The 7,800-nt window shown below is 39.8% G+C and overlaps 1 long non-coding RNA gene across 1 annotated transcript; it reads right to left on the bottom strand.

Moving 5' to 3' along the window:
* Positions 1–654: 654 nt before the first annotated feature.
* Positions 655–7,602, bottom strand: LOC122065769. Its single transcript, XR_006136101.1, has 3 exons — positions 7,462–7,602; positions 1,202–1,364; positions 655–806 (listed from the first exon to the last, which is right to left on the bottom strand). It is a non-coding gene; the product is annotated as an uncharacterized LOC122065769 (long non-coding RNA).
* Between the last annotated feature and the right edge of the window lie 198 nt (positions 7,603–7,800).

The following is a 7,800-nucleotide window of genomic DNA, read 5'->3' as shown; positions in this document are numbered from 1 at the left end:
GGATATAGACATGATGCGAATAATAGCATGAAGAAGGTTTTCTATGAGTTTGAGTTCAATCAGAGCTCATTTGAGCTACAAGTGGTTAGGAGAACCCACCTGTGCAGTTTTCCTAGACCGATGGGTCATACAAGCGGGTCAGAAACCCTTCGATCTTACCCACCAGTAGAACCAGAGGTGCAGGAATGACTAGTAGGTCATACTGGTGGGTCAGGCACCCACCGGTCTTACCCACTGGTAGAACCCGAGAGGGTAGGTGTGACTGGTGGGTCACACTGACAGGTCAGGCACTAGTCGGTCTTACCAGTCGGTTCTCTCAGATTTTGTTGTTTTCCTTCTTTCTTTTATTTTAACTCTTGGAACCCCAATAGGGTGATTCCCACATCATTTCCCACACATTCGAAGTTTAATCTACTTGATTGTACCATGGATCTAAGACAACAACAAGATTTGGGGGAAGAAATCATACCTTTACTTGGAAAAATCCCAAATCTTAGAATCTTCTTCCCAAACTCAAATGGCACTTCAATAATCACCAAATCTTTATTTTCCTCCTCAAATACTTCAAAGAAATCACACAATGGATTCATTATCCTCTAGATTCAAACATATACAAAGAGGGTTTCATCAAATCTCAAGGTTCATGGTGTTACTTACCTAAAAATGAAGATCTCAAGTCACTAGATACTATTTTGGTGACGGAAAGGCGAGGTGTGGCTCCGGAAACCAAGGGGTGAGCCTCTTTCCCCTTCATTCTCTCCTTCTTCCTCTTTTCTCCCTCTTTATTACTCCTCTCACCCACTTTGCTAAAAAAACCATAAATGAGGGAGAGAGAGTTATAAAGGCTATTTATACCCTAATGTTAGAAATATCTTCTAAGGTCCGTTTGGTTTTGTCCATTTATAGACCGAATCGCATTAAACTGTGTTTTTGGGTGAGATAGTCGACATCATTAGGTACAAGACCTCATTATGACGAGGAGGTTGAGACACACGTGCTCATCTAAGCTGGGCATGCTGCGGTCCATAATACCCTAACAGGTGGGTCTCACTGGTGGGTCTCGCACCTATTAGTGACACCCACCAGTTGGCCAAACAAGCCAATCTTGCTATGTTTTGGGGCAAAATAGAGTCATAACATGTAATTTACTCTCGTCACGTGTTGTGGATCAAGTTCTTATCATTCAAATACGATAACGTACCTTTCCTCCTCATACATGGCCTTGTGATATATGTAAGGGCATGGCTTAGGTGTGCGGATCATCTCGGGTACCTGCTCAATCTCATCTGATCACCCTGCATTCGATGTCACCCTTGCCATCATGTACCACAAGACACAGGCATCGACCTGTTCTGGTTCAGACCCTATAAGACCAAACCAAACCAACCAATCAATAAATCGAGTTTAAAAAGCAGGGCTCTAGAGTTTAAGTCTATAAATAGCCTTGTGTAAGCGACACACACGACCTTTATTCTCCCCTGAGCAACATAACCTGGAGGTTGCTCGATATACACATCTTCCTGTAGATCACCATACAAGAAAGCATTTTTTATGTCCAACTGAAACAAAGGCCAATAAAAGTTGATAACAAGAGAAATAAGTAGATGAACAGAGTTCAGTCTAGCAACCGGGGAGAAGGTCTCAAAATAATCAACTCCATATGTCCGAGTATACCCCTTGGCAACTAGACGGGTTTATAACCGCTTAACAGAGCCATCAGAGTGATACTTAATAGTGTACACCCAACGACGTTTCACCAAAGAGGCGCATAATTTTAGTTGAAATTGCACAAACACACACAAAAATGAAATTATTTTAATTTTTTGGATGAGTTTGGAAACCTTCCCCTCCCACCTCTCCTGGATTTGATCTGATTCCATTGCAAAGCAGTGCTGAAATTATGATCAATTGGGTCCTTATTGGTTTTTTAATCATGAGACCAAGTTGCTAAGTTTTAGAAAGGCTTATAATTTACAAAGTACATGTAAAGCTGAGAGTTTAAATTCTGAACTCTGATCTCAAAATTTCAATCAGTTGGTGTTAGTACTACTTGCTCACAGTTCTTTCCCCCTCCCCACAAAAAGATTACAACAATAATAGTGGTGCTGATTTCACTTACCAGGAGGTAAATCTATCAGACTCCATGTACCATGACTCAAGAGAGCATCCATTTCTACATTCATGACAGCTTTGTATCTAGGAATAATTAGGGCATCATTAAGGATGCAGAGAATAGGGTTAGTAGAAATTGACAAGGCAAGACCATGGATGGGAGAGGGAAGATGAAACAAGGAAAAAAAGTTATCAATAGGATACACAACCATAGATTTTTTTAGTGTAAGAACGTGTACCTTTCTTTTGAGAAATTGGTAAGTCATCAGGTGGAGAAGGAGGAGGAGCTTCATCAGAGAAAGGTGGCAGTGGAGGAAGTGAATCATCTGGAGTATTAGTTTCTCCACTCGGCTGTCCAACCTTCTTCCTACGTTGATAAACTTGTAGAGGAGGTGAGTACTGGCACTGGGTACATTAGGGAAGGGTATGAGAGATGAAATGGGTGGAGGAGATGGAGAAGTCCATTCCATACCAGACTGGGACACCTAAGGAGAAAAGAATGATGTGCCTTCAAAGAAGATCAAATCGGCACTAACAAAGTTCTTGTGAGTAATGGGGTCATAGCACTTATACCCTTTCTGAGTACGTGAATAACCCAAAAAAGTGCACTTAGTAGACCTAGAAGGCAGATTATCTACTTGCACATGCAAATTATGGACAAAACACATACACAACCAAAGACTCGGGGAGGAACAGGAAAACTTGGCAAAGTAGGAAACATAATAGAGAAATGGTACCTATCTGAAAGCACTGAAGATGGCATGCGATTAATCAAGTGACATGTAGATAAAACCCTATGACACAAAAATTCTTAGGAACATGCATATAAATTCATAACAGCACGGGCAACCTCGAGTAGATGCCGATTCTTGGGCTTTGCTAACCCATTTTGCTGTGGGGTATAGGCGTAATTGGTTTGGAGAATCATCCTACAGTTAGCACAAAAATCAAAAATATCAGTTTGAGCATATTTTAAAGCATTATCAGAATGAAAAATCTTAATTAAAAGGCGAAGCTAAGTTTTTATTTTATTATAGAATTGCTGAAACACAGATAAAAATTTAGATCTGTCCTTTAACACGTAAAGCCATGTAAGGAGAGAATGATCATCCACAAAAGTCATAAAATAATGAAAACCAAATCTATTACTAACTTTACAAGGACCCTATATATCAGAATGGACTAAGTAAAATAAAGATGGACTACGAGACACAGAACAAGATGGGAAGGACACACAGTGATGTTTTTCCAACTCACAGGCCCCACATTCTAACCTAATCATAGAATTAATACTAGAAAATAAAAGTTTCAATCTAGCTAAAGATAAATGTCCTAAACGACAATGCCATTGGAAATGAGTCACATCCCCAACAGCAGTAGCAGCAACAGAAAGAAGTATGAGAACCACAGTTGAGATAATATAAATCATCTTTTTCACACCCTCCACCAATCGTCTTCCTTATGTGAAGATCTTGAAAAACACAATAGGAGGGAAAGAAGGTTACTGAGCAATTTAATGAGCTAGTTAACTAGCTCACAGAAAGAAGACTTAATGGGAATTGTGGAACATATAACACAGAAGATAAATTCAATGAGGATGTGGATGATATAATACCATGATCGAGAGCCGATGTAGAAACACCATTGGCAAGAATAACAGATGTAGAACTAGTAGTAGAAGAAAAAGTTTTAAAATATGATGACTTACCAGTCATATGGGTAGAAACACCTGAATCAATGATCCAGGTGGTAGAGGTAGTGGTAAGAAGGGCTGAGGTACCTATATAATCTAAGGTGGCAGCGGATGTAGACCATTGGATGTATTAGAGGATGCCTTGAGAGTGTGTAAGTGCCAGAGTAATTGATTGATGTCATCGCACTGACTAGTAGATGAATCTCCTGAATAAGGTCTTAGTTTAGCATCAGCGGAAGACATTGTGTCAGTACCATCATCTGACATTGTATGATTGGCTAACTGGGTTGCCCACTCTGGCTTGCCATGCTGTGCCCAGCAATTCTCTCTATAGTATGGCTGGGCTTCTTGTAATAAGTGCACTGGCGAGCTACATGATCAAAGGGCTGTCCACTAGAACCTCGACCACTAGATCCACCACCCTCCCCCACAACCGTGACCACGTCCACGGTTGGCAAGGAAGGTAGAATTATCTTTGGAGACTGATCAAATTTAGTTGATGAAGTGATACGATGTAGTCATGAATAAATGTCCCTTCATTGCCTTCAAATCATTATTCAAACCAGCCAAAAATTTGGAAATAAAAAACTCATTCCGTTGAGCTTTCAATTTGTCAATGTTGGTTGGAAAACATTAAGTTCTTCAACCATTCCCCTAAAAGTACTATAATACTTTGAAAGAGATCTGTCAAGCTTGCGAAATTAGAACAACTTCTCATAAATATCAAAGATACAGGTCATGTTCTTTTCTTGAGAGTAATTTTCCTTCAAATCGTCTCATACTCCCTATGCAATAGAGTGAAACATGACATTGATAGTGACATCTAGTTTTATATTATTCCACAACCAGATTAAAATCAAAGCATTCTCCTTTATCCATTCATCATAACCCTTGTCAGATGATGAAGGAGAATCAGAAATATTATACTTAAGTTTATCCTTGGCCATAAGGTAAACCTTCACAGATTGAGCCTAATGTAGGTAATTCGAGCTTCCCTTGAGCTTAATAGAAGTAATTTGAACATTGACATTGTCCGTGGTAGATGCAGTAGTCACTAAGGTAGTAGACTTGGTTTCAGCCATGAGAACTAAAAATAAAGTAGACAAATAGAGTCCTCGATATTTGGCTTTTACCCAAAAATACCAAGAAAAATAGCAAACCAACCTGACCACAGTAACTGGATATCTGGCTTTCACCCAAGAGACCTGGATTCGATAAAGGAAAGAAGAAGATGGCTGCAATTCAAGTTCTTTAAATCTTTAGCGTAGTACCAATAAAGCATGATCCATACACCAAATAAATCACTCTATGTGATTTAATCCATAGTAGATGCAGCAATAGGTGGCTGCACACCAGAAAATTTTAGCACAAAACTGAGATTAGCAGGAAAGATTTTGAAAAGCTTGATTTGATTACAGAGGCTCTGATACCATGTTACAATCCCATATACCTTGTAAGCAAACCAAAAGAAAAAGAAAGAGAGAAAGGAAGAAGATAAGAGAGAGGTACAACCGAAGGAGACTCAAAAGATGAGAAGAGACCTGCGATCTTGCCAAAAGAGGTTGATCGTAGGTTTTAGTCCTTTACTTATATTAAAATAATATTGAAAGTAAAAGACAATAGTACCCCCATTGCCCAATTACAAGAAAAGCCACATCATAGAAATATGGGAGCTGATGGGACCCAAAATGCTTCTATCGGCCCCTATCTGTTTTAGAGTTTAGCACCTAGCGCTAAACTCAACATTGTGATATTTTTTCCCCTTGTTCTTAGACATGTTTGGATAAGTGCTGGTGCCCATTTTTTCAGCTGCAAACATATGCTTATCCTCCTCCTTTATGGCACTAGAATAAGTTGTCCACATAATGACACAGTTCCGAAGACCAGTGCTTTCATCCAAACAAGCTCCAGCTTCTGAGGAGCATGATTATTTCTAGTGATTATGATTCCTTGAATTAAGTTTAAGAGGTTGGATGGGGATGCAAAATTAACTCGTGTACTAGTCATGCATTAGGATGGGGTTTTAAAATTGGAGTAAGCTGGATTTGTGAAGTATTGCTGAGTGCATGAATACTTATTTAGAAATCCTATGAAACATAACTCGATATGGCATGTGAATACAGTTCACTTCATGTGCTTTATGCGGTTGTTACTTTCAATTAGGCATTTGAAACTCTGGCGCAACATTTAGTCCCAATGGCTGCTTGACTGTCCAAACAAAACCTGGTTCCTTTGCGGCCTTAGAAGTTCCAAAATTCATCCTTTGATTGACCACAGAGACCCTATCTTGTGATTCTTAGTAATTTAAAATAGGCAGGCGAGTCTTCTGTTCATCATCTTTTTTTCTCTCCCTCATCCTCCAAAATGGGTGCTTGATAGCTCTAGGAGTAGAATAGACCCACTATAAGATATAACATAATTAGATCAGAGTGGGTTCGGGTGCATATTCGTATCCTTGTTGGAAATTTGAATCCGAATCACTATTTGAGTGATCCTTTGGAATATCAAATCGCCTCATTTCCTGATCGGATTTGGATCAGATGAGTGGTCCGACTCCTAACAAACCTATGTAACCATGTCATTTGACTTTTTGTGTTGTTTTGGGTTGTCAATTGGGTGGGGATAAAAATGATGATTGCCTTGTGTGGAAATGTAACCCTAAAATGATGTAAGAAATGGAAAACAAGAACAAATAATGTACATAGATTTACGAGGTTCAGCAAGATTGACTACGTCCTCGGTGAGATGAGATCTTGCTTCATTATCAATGGAGAATAAGGTTACAATGTTCGTCCCTCACACCTCTCAGTATTACTTGCATTACAGAGAAAGAAACCTTTGCTACAAATATATAACGATAAAACTCTAATTTGAAAAGTACAAAGCTGCCCTCAAATAAAAAAATGGGCTGCGCCCCTCTACACCCCCATTATGCATGGGGGCCTTGTGCCCCCCTTACAACCCCCACGGCCCGTTAACCAGCTAGCGCGTCCGCCGTCCTGCCTGTCAAGGCACCTGCACCAATACTCTCTGAATTAAACTGTGACGGAATACAAGACATCGGACACCAATAACCTTGCACTTTGAGGTGAGAAGTACCCTTTTCACTTTTACAAGGGGGCTTCTAAAATGTGCAGCATGGTTACTCGGATCATATATTGGTAATAGATGAACAAGTTGCATAGAATCCTGGATTGAAATCTAGGATTCTGTAGCGTGGAATGTTGTTTACTTGATTCTTTGGAAGGATTGTGATGTAGGGGGGGTTCCTAGATGACTAGGTCTCCTACAAGATTAACTAACTAGGTAGGTTAACTCAAGGGCTTAGGTAAATAAGACCAAAGAATCTTAGTAAACATGATTAAGCATGCAAGATAAAGCGAGACTAATAAACAAAGTAGCCAAAAAAGCAATATTAATCTAGACAGAAAAACACATAAATTCTTACTCAAGTTTCAAGTGGGGACATGGGGAAGGGAACAAACGACATATGAATATTAGGTTCAGCACAAATCCATCTAGACACCCAACTTAGATATGCAGCAATCGATAAAATAGGCATAAACAAAGGGCAAAGGCAGACTTCAACATTAATGGGTTGCAATATATATAATAGGGATTAAGGGAGCTGGGGAGGATTTAGTTTAGTACTTTACCATACTGCTATTCAGATCTGAGGAGAGAAGAAGAAATCCAGGTTCTCCAAAATAAAGAGGTTGTAGTCCACTTTTTGTTGAAGAAGATACACCCAGCCAATTGTAGAGAGAGTAGCAGCAGTGATGTAAAGGCAGCAGTGTGCAGCGACAGCAGTATTGTAACGGCAGTAGTATGTAGCAGCAGCAGTGAGGTAGAGGTAGCAGTTGCAGTAGAGCAATTTTGTACCGAAAAAATTATGTTGCAGCAGCAGTGGGGTAAGGCAGCAGGTGCAGCAGTAATAACGCAGCAGCAGGTGCAGCAATAATAACGCAGCAGCAGGTGCAACAGTATAACGCAGT

The sequence above is a fragment of the Macadamia integrifolia genome, unplaced genomic scaffold, assembly GCF_013358625.1.
Source record: "Macadamia integrifolia cultivar HAES 741 unplaced genomic scaffold, SCU_Mint_v3 scaffold2114, whole genome shotgun sequence".
Classification (NCBI taxonomy): Eukaryota; Viridiplantae; Streptophyta; class Magnoliopsida; order Proteales; family Proteaceae; genus Macadamia; species Macadamia integrifolia.
Note: the sequence above shows the minus strand (reverse complement) of the source record. Positions and strands in the feature narration are given on the sequence as shown.